Source organism: Ochlerotatus camptorhynchus, unplaced genomic scaffold, assembly GCF_037179485.1.
Source record: "Ochlerotatus camptorhynchus isolate MF236.1 unplaced genomic scaffold, CSIRO-AGI_Acam_v1.1 ptg000364l, whole genome shotgun sequence".
NCBI classification, from domain to species: domain Eukaryota; kingdom Metazoa; phylum Arthropoda; class Insecta; order Diptera; family Culicidae; genus Ochlerotatus; species Ochlerotatus camptorhynchus.
Genome location: NW_027040852.1, coordinates 150,413 through 163,455, shown reverse-complemented (window position 1 = coordinate 163,455; position 13,043 = coordinate 150,413). Strand labels below are relative to the sequence as shown.

Genomic DNA, 13,043 nt, shown 5'->3' with positions numbered 1-13,043 from the left:
GGATCCGACTCTAATTGAAAGGTCCCGCTATTTATACCCTTCGGAGTGTTGAAACACCCTCCAAAGGCGCGCCCCTTTGTCAGTCAAAATTGGATTCCTTAGCAACAAAATTAAGGTATGACACCGATAATGACCATGCATCAGAACCCTAGTCTTAACCACTTCAAACTAGGGAACAACGATTAGAAGATTAGAAATCACATAGATGAAGACAACTAACTCATTTTTTTCCTTGTTTCAAGATCATCCTCGGTAGACAAAGCCGAGTCTTGTCACTACCAACAAGGCATAAAAAGTAACAAGGACTAAGATGTGTTCCTTGGATTACTGAAAAATCCTGTTCCCTTAGTTTGAAGTAGTCAGGACTAGGAATCGGTGGTAGATCTTACATCCCGTAACGTACCACGAAAAGGTGATCTACCCACGTTACGGGGCGCTCCGATGCTTACTTCCTTCCTCCATTTTTGCCAACTTCCTTACTGATAGGTTAGGAATAGTGCACCAATTGTGTACGATCTGTTTGCGCTTTTCCGGGGAAATGCCAGCTTAGCTCAGAATCATCTCACTAGGTGGCATTAGTATTCTTATTCGTTTCGTGAACATACAGGGTCGATATCTCGAGAAAATGGCTAGTTATAAAGATGCTGCAATTATGTTCAGGATGAAATGTGGACAGTTTAGTTTGGAATCCTCTCGCTAGGTGGCATTAATATTTTTTTATAATTTTCGAGTAAAGACTGGGTCAACATCTTAACACTCCGAATACGATGCCTCCGAAAAACGTATAACGGCAAGTTTGCAATGGCATAACTTAGCCATTTCTTAATGAACTTCAAAAAATGTGGTACCTTTAGTTTGGGTTAGGGTTTGTAGATGATTTTGATTGTAAAAAGATTGAAAATAGAGTCGTCTACTTTTTTAAAAAGCGAAAAGAGTTGTTACACGTTTTTTTGAAAGGTGTGTTTGTAGGATTTTGCAAGTGGCGCAAGATCTGTAATTTAGATTAATGGGCACAAATGTTCACAGTTAGCCAGAATACAGTCATTGTTCCTATATATGGATCCTGGAGACAACGGAACGGCCCTCGAAAAATCCGGAACATCCGTAAAAGTGGTCAATCCATGAACCTGATCCTAGAGCTCTGCGGTTTTTTTTAAAAACATTAGGAACTGTGATGATAGAAAGAATTTGGGGATGTGACATAAGCATGAACCTGGATGTCCATGGGACCGTCCTCCGGAAGTGGTCAATCCATGAAACTGATCCTAGAGCTCCGCAGTTTTTGAAAAACACTAAGAACTGAGATGATAGAATGAATTTTGGGTCGTGACATAAACATGGACCTTGATGGCCATGAGACCGTCTTCTGGAAGCTTCGCAACATCCGTGAAAGTAGAAAATTCACGAAAATGATTCTAGAGCACCGTGGTTTTCTTGAAAATGTTAAGAACTGTGATATTAGAATTAATTTGTTCGTGACATAAACATAAACCCAGATGGCCATCGAACCGTCCTCCGGAAGATCCAAAAAATCCGTAAAAGGTGTCAATGTATGGAACTGATCCTAGAGCTCCATGGTTTTTACGAAAACACTTGGAACTGCCATATATAAATTAATTTGCGGTCGTGACAGTTTATCCGGAAATCCGTACTCGTGCATAATCTGCCATAGCTGATCACGATCGATTGTGTCGTATGCGGATTTGAAATCGATGAACAAATGATGTGTAAGCAAGTTGTATTCGCGGCATTTCTGCAGAACCTGTCGAATCACGAATATGAACCCATGAATCCCGCCTGGTATTGCCCCACGAACTCTCTTGCAAATGGTGACAGGCGGAATTCTCTCACCATGTAGCACAAATGTTCATATAAATTTCGTGTAAATGTTGGGTCGACATCTCGTGATCCTTGCTAGATACCAAGTTACTGTTTTCTGTATTGTTGTTGAGGAGGCTAATGCCTAGATGACGCTACGATATATCGATAACTTTACTACACACAAAATTTGCTGTTTTCTGAAATTATGTTCAGGAGGCCAAGACCTTTTGAAATTGTGGACAGTTTTGTTCGGAATTTACGCTCTATTGGCACTAGTGTTTTTATTTATTTTAAGACGTTTGACTATATCGTTTTAGTAATACCACCGTAGAAAAAATCATGTAAATTTAGATGCTCTGAGACTGACATATACGAGCGTCAACTTTTACATAACATTGAGTCGACGCGAAATTCAATTAAATCAAACGTAATTTTTGTCGAGTATCGATCGTGTTGATAAAATGTGAAATTGTTGTTGTTGTGTTAAAATAAGTGAAATTCCCATCACAGCTGTTGCAAAATGTTAAGGATCTTCTGCTCTTGGAAAAAGATTAAGATCTGGGATAAGGTACACCGTGGCGAACTAAAAATTTGATGGTTCAGCTATAGAGCAGTTCCACGCTAAATGATGAATCGGAAAAACTCAACCTTCTGGACATGGTCATACAGCGGAACTGAGCAGGAATTGGCAGTTTTTTATATTTTATGTCCTCTTGAAACTGTTTTCCTGTGTAGGAAAATAAAAAATGGTGGCGGTCAACCACAAATCCAGTCAGTTCTCTACCAATTACAAATACTGACTCGAATCGACATTAATGCTTATTGAGGCAATTTTACATGATCCGACCGTTTTTTTTCTCAGAAATTCCTGTTTGCTATCGTTCTTTTTTAATTCCAGTGAAATGCAAACGCTTGATAGGCGCTATGGCCCTTGCGGCACTAGGTACCAATCACCTACAATCAACATTTCTCTTTTACATCACCACCGGCAGCACCACCGTCACCTTGTATCCAAACACACTTTGCGAGGCGAGAAAATCCAAAAACACACACATCTCCGTCCCCCCCCCCCCCCGCTCAGATTTCTTCTCTCTTCCGCGCGGGCACATCGCCATCATGATTATTATGGTTCTCCGCAACATTTCGTTCATCGGAATCCAGAGGAAACGACGACCTTCTCGTCTTCTGTTGGTTGATGTGATGACAGCGACACACTGACTGAGCTGCCATCGCCTTCACCGTTACCGGTCGCACTATGGGAAATCACCATACAAGGAGGTGGCGAAAAATATTGTCTTGCTTATTCGGCATTGTTTGACAAGTCGGTGGGGCCTCCCTTAGCTCAATCGGTAAAGACGCAGCTGCAAAGCAAGACCATGCTGGAGGTGGTTGGGTTCGATTCCCGATCCGGTCAATGAATTTTTCGGGTTGGCAATTTTCTCGACTTCCTTGGGTATAGAGTATGATTGTACTTGCCACACAATTATACTAATGCAAAATCGTACCAGGCATCGAAAGCTCTCAATTAAGCACTGTGGAAGTGCATCTAGAACACTAAGTTGAGGGTACGCAATCAGCTAATATGCGATAAGCAATAACAGGGTGTCGACTACCTGGAAAAACCTGGAAAGTCAGGGAATGTCAGGGAATTCTATTTATGATCTGGAAAGTCAGGGAATGTCAGGGAATGTTAGTGTAGGTCAGGGAAAAAAATATGTTGATCACATTGCAAAAAATCATGTGTGGGACACATAAAAAAAATCTTTGAAATTTTATCAGTGCATGACGACAAAGTTTTTGGGAAAATCCCGGGCATCAGATCTACTCGCTGCGTTTATGGACGCCCTTACCGGTATCTCTTCGAACAAGTTGCTGCAAGTGTCCATGAATAGGCCCAATGTGAATTGAAGCTAGAGGTACAAAAATATGGCGAGAAGCTGATAGATCTAGGACGCTGTGGGCTGTATATTTTGCATAATGCATTCAAGGATAGTGTTCGCAGTATCAGTTGGGATGTTGTCAAATATTTGAGTGGTATCTACAATATCTTCAAAGATGTACCAGCAAGACGAGCCGTTTATCACGATGTATTCTGGATCTACCATATTCCCGTTAAAGTTTTGCGGTCACCAATGGTTGGAAAATAGTGCTGCTGTTCAGAAGGCAATCAAAATTACTCCGCAAATACGAAAATGTATTCAAGGCGTCCAGAAAGACAAAACCGAACCAACGTCAGCTTCCTACCAAGATGTCAAAAAATTTCTCGCTGCTGATGGCTAATAGTATGTTCAGACTACAGATTTATAACATGTTATAGCACTATCTTGATGGTGGTTTCTGTGTTGCAATTATTTGACAACCGTTTAAACATGTTATAACTCTGTAGTGGTATTAAGCTAGCTTTCTTCAAATCAGTTGCTGTCGAAGTTGAGCCATTTCTATGCGAATTTCAGACGGACAACCCTACGGTGCCTTTTTTGTACAACGCGATGTCTCAAATTGTTAGAGGCATTATGGAAATGTTCATAAATATTGATCATCTGAACAATATTGCACAGGTAAATGCACATTTGATCAATATGCTCGCAAAAAGGAACAACTGGACGTTTTTTGGCACAGGTTATTGGTCGGCGTATTCAGAACTATTGTTGGTTGTGAAAATGATTTGCTGCTTATCGCATGGCAACGCCAATACAGAGAGAGGTTTTTCGGTAAATGCAGAATATCTTTGTGAAAACATGAGGGAAGAGTCAAGGCCCAAGCGCAATTACAGCGGAACGGCAGTGGTAGCGGAAAAACCCGATCTGAGTAGCCTATTTGCCGGATTGAAAACTAGTTAGAATCAAATCGACTGCGGTTAGGCATCTTGATGTCATTTGTGACAATTGTCAAACTTGCCGTTTCCGTTCCGCTTCCGCCCACATTGCGTTTGGGCCTTCAGTCGTAGCGCGACGCCAGATCTCATGCAGGTGGGTTGTAAAACTTACAAATTTTGAATGAACTTATTCAGCGAGTTCGAAAAATCGCATCCGCTTTCCATGTAGACAAGGATCTTCGTATGAAAGAAGCTCTCGATTCCGAGAGATCAAGATGCTCAAAAAGAAGCCGAGAGTTTGCAGGAGAAAATTGTTCTGCTCAAATGATAAACATTTTTAAAAGTAATCCGAAAATAAACACATATTCAACTTGCAATTTCTCGTTGTAATGTGAACTCACTGAGAGAATAAAATTTTAATGATAATTAAACTTAAATTATTTTGCCATGTCTGCGGTTGTCATATGGAGTTCCAGAGAGTACGAAACTGACTAATGCATGAGCAGTGCATCCTCAGGTTCGGTTGCCAAAGCAAGAATAATCACTGCTCTGCTATTTTACAATAATTTATATGTTAAGGGAAAGGATCGTCTACGGGTTGATTTTTATTTGGCTGTGAAATTATGAACACAAATTGAGAGCTTGGCGACATTGATTAAATATTCCTATTATTACTTAGTAGTGAATAGTGAGCCTAGTTGTGAGCAGTAGTTATTCATTATTATATTATAGTTTGTATTTATAGCCCTAGGCCTATTTACATCCTTCGTAGGTAGTCGGTCATATGTTCTGTAAAAATTGTATTAGTATCAAGTTCTGTTGTACATGCCATGAGTATGCTATTCTTGATATTTTCGAAAGCTTACCCTGCTGCTCATTTTAAACTAACCTTAATTTACACTATGGTATAATAAAGCACATCACGTTGTAGCTTCTTAGGTTAAACAGGGTGTCTACTCAATCCAAGGAATCAAATTCCCTGAGTTTTCCAGGTTTTTCCAGGTCGGATGAAAAAAATTCCAGGTGCATACAAATTATAGACATTATTATTTTATCGAACCCCCCTGTTTGCTGGTGTTCACACTGCTTGCACATGTCGAAAGAACTGTCAATTTAGATTTCAAAACAAAACTGTATCAGGAATCAAAAGTAAATACTTCCATCATGAATTACCGGAAAATTGCTCTAGTTTCGGCAGACGTATTTGCTTTTATTATTTTAAATAAAATGAGAAAGAGAAGGTGAACTTTGTGGAGTACGAAATGGTTGCTCAGGAGGAACACCGGCAGGGATTTGGCTCATCTTGTCCATCAAGAGCTGCGATATGAAGATGAAAATGAATTTCAAAACTTCGCCAGGATGTCGGTACCAACTTTAGATAAGCTAGTGGGAAAAGTTCTCACTAGATATACATGATTCCTTGAGTTCTGAAAATTTGTGTTAACAACTCAATTCTGCAAGGTCTTCAAACCTTCTGACGTCCCTGAAGTTTTGTTTCTGTTCTTCGGTAAAATTTCTTTAAAGATAAACAATCTTTCCTGACAATCTGCAAATGTCTCGGTAGTTCTACAGATTTCTTTGAAGTTCTGTGTGTTCTTCAGAAGTTCAGCAAATTTTCCTAAAAACCTACAAAGTTCCTGAATCCCTGAAGATTTAAGATCCTTGAAGATCAACAATAATCTCTGATGTTCACAAAATTTCAAATAATCTACAAACTTCTCAAAAGTTCTGTAATTTTCTCTGCAGATTTTTATGATTCAATGAATATCTGCAAATATCTCTGAACATCTATACAATTTTCTAAAGAATTAAAAGATAATCTAGAAATTTTTGAGCTTTCCGGAAGTTTTAGGAAGTATTCTGAAGATTTCCTAATTTTTCTGAAGCTTTGCAAATATCTCTAAAGATCAGCGAACTTACCTGAAGTTCTGTAAATGTCTTTCAAAATCCAAGAACCGCAGTAAAATTCTGAAAATTTATTTAAACATCTGCTAATTTTTGAGTAGATTTACGACCTACCCTTTGAACTTTTCTGAGGTTCCTAAAATTCATTTCAAATTCTGTAAAGTTTTCTGAAGTACTGTATTTCTGCTCTAAAGATCTACGAACTGTCCTGAAGTTCAATAAATTTTACAGTAGATCTTCGAACTTTTCTAACGTTCTTTAAATTTCTTTGTGGATTCTTGATCTAAAGATCGGCGAACTTTCCCGAAGATCTGTGAGTTTTGCTGAAGTTTTGCAAATTTTTCTAAAAACGTACGAACTTTCTGACGTTCTACAGACTTCTCTTAAGGTCTACGGACTTCTCTGAAGTTCTTTAGATGTATCTATTTTCGACTTCCATGGAGTTCTGCAAAATATTGTACTTTTGTACTTAGCTGCGATTTGTTTTTGGAATTGAGGTGCTTTTCTGACATTTAACGAATTTTTCTGAAGATCTCACATTTGTGTGAAACTGTGAAACTTTCTGTCAAATTCCTGCAATTTTTTTTAAAGTTCTGTAAAGTTTTCTTAAGCTCCGTAGCTCTATTCCCAAGATCTACAAAAAAAAAACTTGAGGCTCAATAAATTTCTCAGTAGATCTGCAAACTTCTCTGATGTTTTGTAAATTCCTCTAGGGTTACCCTGAAGATTTGAAAATTTCCTTAAAGATTACCTAAAGTTGTCAAAAATTTATCTGAAAATATTTGAGCTTCTTTGAAGTTTTAAATGTCTCTCTCAAGATCTACAAATTTTCCTGAAATCGTGTAAATATGTTTTTTTAATCCCTGAAGTTCTGCAATTTTTACTGAACATCCATTAACATTTCTGAGATTCGTGTGATTTTTTCTGAAGTCCTGTAATTTTTTTCAAAGTTATGTAGTTTTGTTCTGGTGATGTACGAACTTTTCTGATGTTGAATAATGTTTCGAGGATCTTCAAACTTCTGTGAAATACTTTATATTTCACTGTAGATTCTTGGACTTGTCTGAAGTTATGCGAATTTCCCTGAAGATTTGTAAAATTTCTCTTATAGTTTTACAAATTGATTTGAAATTATTTTTGCTTGCTTGAAGTTTTGAAAATTTCTTTGAACATTTATCTGAAGATCTACGACCTCTCTTGTGATTTTGTTTTTATGAATTTCTGTTAATAACTTTTAATTTGTTTGTAGTTCTGTTCTCAAGATCTACGAACTACCCTGAGGCTCAACAAATTTCTCAGTAGATCTCCGACCCTCTCTGAAGCTCAAAAAAAATTCTATGTTGGGTCTCAGACCTGCTGTCTGGCATGCTTATTCTTATACAATACATGCTTCGTATGCTTCCTTTTGACGGTTGCCAGTCTCTCTTTTTCGACTGTTTCCTTTTTACGACGATTTTGATCCTCCACATACAAATCAGCGAAGAGCGAGCGTGACAAGACTCTCTGAATGAACTTGTCTCGTTCGCACACGTTTTCTTAGCTGTCCGATGCTTGTCAAGTTCAGTGTCCTTAAGAAACGTTTCGAGAAACTGAACGAAAAACTTCTTTTGAATTACGAATGAAGTGATAATTGGAAAATTCCCTGAGTGGAACCAAAATTCCCTAAATGTTCCAGGTTTTTCCAGAAAAAATAAAATTTCCTGTAAATTCCCGGTGTTTCAGGTTTTTCCAGGTAGTAGACACCCTGTTAAAATAACGAAGTTTTAATGACTGGAATTTTTCTGAAAACTGACTGGAAAGTCAGGGAAAGTCAGGGAATTTTATTTTCGACTTTGAGTCGACACCCTGAATAAGCTTGAAATGCGGAGAAGAAGAAGAAGTGTATAATTCGGTGCCTACATTAATCATTCAACATCATTTTGAAATCCTGAAGCATTCTAGCTTTTCCAAAAATATCCTAGAAATCGTTCTCGACATTTCAACACATCTTCCGAGCTTTGTAAAGCTTCATGATAACATGCGCATCATAGAATGGTAACAATAATACATTCAATGCTCTCCAAACTATTCTGGAGCTAAGATCATGAAGTTCCACAGGCTCGATATAGTCATGAACAATGTTCTGAAAATCTCCATGAAGCTCAAGAGAGCCTCCTGACAACCTGCACATTATGTTATGGCATCATTTAGATACTTATTGCTCCTCAAACTATTCTGGAGCTAAGATCTTGAAGTTTTACAGGTTCTAAGGCCTTTCGAGGCATTCTAAGGATAATCGTGATGGTTGTCCCAAATGTAAATAGTTATAAATTGTTTTTGTATTGTCTTAAAAACGTTTATCTCTGATCAGTCAATATTTTATACTTTTAATCGAGTATAACCACTCTATACGTCATTTGCAAGCTTGTAATATAAGCGTTCAGAACCATCTGTGTAGTTAAATTCTCGTGCATTTTTCTAGATATTGATTTAAAATACAGTAGAAGTAACCTTTGTACGTATTTTGGATTTCCTACTTAATAAAACTCGATTAAATTCAGGACCTCATAAAAATGCAAATACATATTCTATTACATTTGGTTCCTTAATTACAATCAGATATGAGTAAGGCTTTCTTCAGGTGATCCATTGAAGCGTCCAACAACGATGGCTGATATTACCTATCACTTAAAGATTTCTAGGGCACAAATCTTGGACGGTTGTGACATCACTCATGAAATTGAAACACCTTGTGTACTGCACTGCAGCAAACGTGAAGTCCCAGTTTCTGTGTTAAAAGTTTTGTGAGAGCTGATATTTGTGCTCGTGAAAATTTTAGGTGGTAATGAGATTGATCAGAAATAAGAATTTCAGATAATATTCAAGCTAAACCTTGTATTAGGTCCTCAGTAACATTGATCGATTCTCTTCATCGACTTTCTCTTTCGGTAATAATTTGAGCACATAACCGTTTCTTATTGTGTTTGTCGTTAGACAAAAAGCTTCTTTTATCGATCTGTGTACTGAACATACAAGGAAAAAGTCGATGAAGAGAATCTGTCAATGTTACTAATGCAATGTTCAGCTTGAATTGTTTCGCTTAGCTATGGGAATGTTAAGAGAAAATCGATGAAGTGAATCGATCATTGCAAGTAGGCCCTTTTGAACGCTCATTGTCTAATTTCACATGACAGATATAAAGTTATCGAATAACCCTGCTACCCGAGCGTGATTATTTTTGACCGAGTAGAAGTTGAATTTTGGCAACCGAGGCTGAGTTCTGTTTGAAAACCGATCGATCGAAAACACCGGGATTTTCTAACATTCAAAATAACTGTCGAAATGTCACGTTTAACCACGAGTTAAATTTAACTCGGCAATTGGCACACAGCTCAAGAAGTATTTCTTGATTACTTTTTCGAAAGGGACGTATTAGCTTTTGTAAACAACGCATTTGATCCTCGATTTGGCGTAGGATTGGGCGATCTTGGATCGATCTTTGAGAGATTTTTAAGAGCGATTCTTAATTTATTAAAAAATCGTAAAAATCGATCTTTCGTTCGATCTTTTCGATCTTCAAAGAGGCAAACGAATTTTGTTTTTGTGTATCGAAAAACTGATTTCCATTCACCGCAAACCTAAATTTAATGAACTTACCCTCAAATTTAGCATCAGTATAGTCGCTCCTAATGTTGTATAAAATAAGGATGAGAAGCCTCTTTCATTATTACGCATTATGACAGTTAGATTTACAACAGGGTTACTTTCATTCATTTCGCATAAAAATATGTTTTTATGGGATAATGGAATCGTAGGACATTATGATTATGATGTTTTGTATTTGTTAGTTTGTGTTTACTCATAAAACCTGACAATTTCACTCATTCTTGATTTTTCGCAAATTTGTTACTCTTTGAACGAAAAATTGGCAGAATTTATGCGAGCAACACATTCCTTATAATCTCTTATGGTAACCTACTGATACAAAATATAATTTAAAGACTTCTAATTCAATTCTTCTGATAAATAAACAAACCTCTCGAAAACATGTTACTTTTGATATTTAATTTCGTTTTTAAAAACACAGTGATGACCCGATTTTGTCAGACCATCCCTGCATAAGAGTTTACTCTTTCAATAATTACTCATAACCGTAATTACAAACCTATCTCATTAATCTACAAGATGGCTGTTTAAGGTATACTGTGGTGTAATATGACCACTGAAAAAGCGCATAGGTTTCGTAGAGCATTAGAACATATTTTCAAAAAGGAGGCTGACAAAATTGGGTCATTACTGTATACCGTAATGACTCGAAATTCGGATACATAGCCCATAGATCAGAACACTTTTAAAAGTTTATTATCACTGTCTACTATGCTCAAAAAAGCTCGTAAACGTGTTTTAGGATCGACCTGGATCGCACATACTAGTTATCTTGCAAAGTACACGTAATATTTTATTATAATTTAAATGTCCGGGTTAACAGACCGTCCAGTATTCGGTGCATTATGGTAATTCAGCATTATGAAGAAAGACCGATTCTTTTGTACCGATTTAAAAAAGATCGATCCAATCCTATTTTGGAGTAACTGATAGCTCGCCCACCCATGCTAACACTACCATCAGATAGGGGAAATTTTCCCCTACCTGATAGTGGTGTAAGTATGTATGGGTGAAGTATCAGTTACGCCAAACCGACGATAAAATGCGTTGTCTACAAAAGCTGATACGTCCCTTCGAAGAAGTAATCGAGATTTGTAGAACGCCGGATCGTTATCACTCAGGCGAGGTTGATCCACTTCGGAGTGCTTGCACCATTAAGGCCACGGGGATCGCTGCCAGCAGTAATCTCGACGGGAACGACGCGCAAGGTTCGGGGTGCAAACTCGTAAACATGAACCGCTGCCTTCCTACTACTGCTGCTGCTGCTACTACCTACTCACTAACCGTCCGAAACTAAAATGAGCTGAGGCACGACAGCAACGCTGTTTTATCTCTTTTCAGATTCAAGTAGAACGATGTGCAACCAAGTGGTACTCGATTATGACGACTGGGTTTGGAGAGAACGCGAGGGAGAACGTTTATTTCATGAAAACAGTGCTTAAATTATCATTTTTCAAGTGTACATTTTTCAACGTGTTTTTATGGAAAATTGGTAAACGCGTTTATTGTAGTAGATTGTGAGAGTTATTTCCTATCGATCGGTGTACTTGGATCCAAATTTCATCTATATATGAAAAAGTTATAAGCGGTTAAAACCTTACACCTTTTCGTGACGGTCGTAATTTTAGATTTTCGGTTTACCACCAGTACCTTCCTGTAAGACATAGTCTACGTCAAAAAAGTCTGTCCGACTCGATTACACTTTAAAAGAATAATAACGCTCTTTCTTGATATGTTCTTCACCATCTTGAAAATAAGGTCTGTTTGCCTCCGAACAGTGTTGAAAACATATTAACGAAATTCGGAAAAAAAACACACTGTTCTAAGAAAGGAAGAACAGAACATTTTCATCGATATGTCCAATCTTATCAGATAGATCGTGAAATACGCACACTTTTGTAAAATAGAATCGACACGGGCTCCAAAAATCATCGAAATGAGATCAAAGTAGTATGAGAGAATATGAACCATGTGGTGGTTTTCCTAACACGGTCGCCGATTTCAAGTAGCCAAATTGACGGTGTTAAACGTGTCACTTTACACGCTATTTTGAGGCTACTCTTTTTTGAGTCAAAAATAAATGAGTCCAGCCAAAAGCCAAATTTAAGTAAACGGGATTATGGAGGCAACTGGGTAACGATGATGACATTTGTCAACTGCTTAAACCTTACCCATTTCGATAGAAACAAATTAATGCCTCATGAATGCTTTATATAGGGGAAATAACTCTAATGTTGGCCTATAGATCTAAGATTGATCTCATCGATAAAAATCTGCTATTTATCAATTTTATCTAGATGTACGCGTCATCGGGACGGTGCTAATGGATATTTTTGGTCGCTATTGAAAATTTTGTCGATTGCCGAACTTTTGTATGGGCCCAAATTAGGGGCATTTAGGCCGATATTACATCCATTTCCTTATATATTATTTCATCCAGGAAGAATATAAAAAACATTATGACAATGATAATTCTGTATTTATTACTACCAACGAACTATTGTTAGATACATACACCAACTAGCTACTGATATCTTTCGCCATCCAGGCTATTACGTAGCTGCTCCATTTTCACTGATTCACTTCTAAAAACTTATTATAGACTCAATGCGCAAAAATCGCCCGTTCACAACTTTAAAGGGCGCCATTTTGAACTTAGGAAAAGTTGATATCATAAACATTTGCCCAGTTTACTCATTTTTTGACATCTCCATACTGCATGCAACAATGAGTGCGATCCACCCAGTCACTAAGAAGCCGCAAAATAGCATGTAGATTTAGAAGAGAAAGTTTCGGTCGCGTAAACACTCTTCCCTAACACAGACATCAAAGTTCAATAAACTAAATCAAGATTTTC

General features: G+C 37.6%; 1 protein-coding gene across 1 annotated transcript in view; it reads left to right on the top strand.

The window, feature by feature from the left end:
- The window catches only part of LOC135709776 (Krueppel homolog 1-like), a 184,123-nt gene extending 172,467 nt beyond the window's left edge, over positions 1-11,656 (top strand). Inside the window, exon 3 of the mRNA XM_065232164.1 lies at positions 11,645-11,656. The gene's annotated coding sequence lies outside the window, so the exon portion shown is untranslated. The remainder of the gene's footprint in view (positions 1-11,644) is intronic.
- Positions 11,657-13,043: the final 1,387 nt, after the last annotated feature.